The sequence below is a fragment of the Pteropus vampyrus genome, unplaced genomic scaffold (genome assembly GCF_000151845.1).
Source record: "Pteropus vampyrus isolate Shadow unplaced genomic scaffold, Pvam_2.0 Scaffold407, whole genome shotgun sequence".
Taxonomy (NCBI): Eukaryota; Metazoa; Chordata; class Mammalia; order Chiroptera; family Pteropodidae; genus Pteropus; species Pteropus vampyrus.
This window is the reverse complement of record NW_011889188.1, coordinates 447,625-448,357: the sequence shown is the minus strand read 5'-3', so window position 1 is coordinate 448,357 and position 733 is coordinate 447,625.

Genomic DNA, 733 nt, shown 5'->3' with positions numbered 1-733 from the left:
TCTGGAAGATGCTCCTCGGATGCTGCTGCTTTGGGGCGGGCGATGCTTTTCTGGCAGGGCCGGCTCCTAGCGAGATTGAGAGGAAGTCGGATAGGTGGAGAGGTCATGGGCAAAGCACGCCACGCATCACCTGGGTTTCTCAGCTGCGCTTACCCCTCCCACCTACGGTGAGGGTCAAGAGAACACGTGGAAGGATCCAGGCAGTGAGTTCAATGTGGAGCAAACACGGCCCCCGAGACCGTCTTGCGTTAGCGGACGGAGGCAGAGGGCGGGTCGCAGGTGCGACGGGCAGAGGCCAGTCCGAGGCGCCGTCTTCGCCAGCTCCTCAGTCTTGGACGTCGCTCACCTACGGGGACAGCGCGTCTGGCTGCAACGGCGTTTGCAAACCCACACGCTTAGGAAACTTGGCTTCCGGAGCTCGTGGCAGCCAGGAGCGGATGCTCCGCTGGGCGGACTCGCCGGCGGTGAACGCCCTGCGGGGGTCATGATGTGACGCTGCTGTCGCCCAGGTCAGCGAGCGTGGCCCGGAGTTTTCAGCGTCATACGTAAGTCCAGGAGAAGCCAGTTTTCATCATTATGGGGACAGCGACGGGCATCTATAAGGTTCGCCCAACCATACTCCCTTCGGGAAAACGAAACTCACGCGAGGCACGTCACGCGGAGCCAGGCTCACGTCCCCACACGTGTGTGCTTTTCCCAGTGGTTGGCACCGAGAGCACGCGCCACCGTGCCC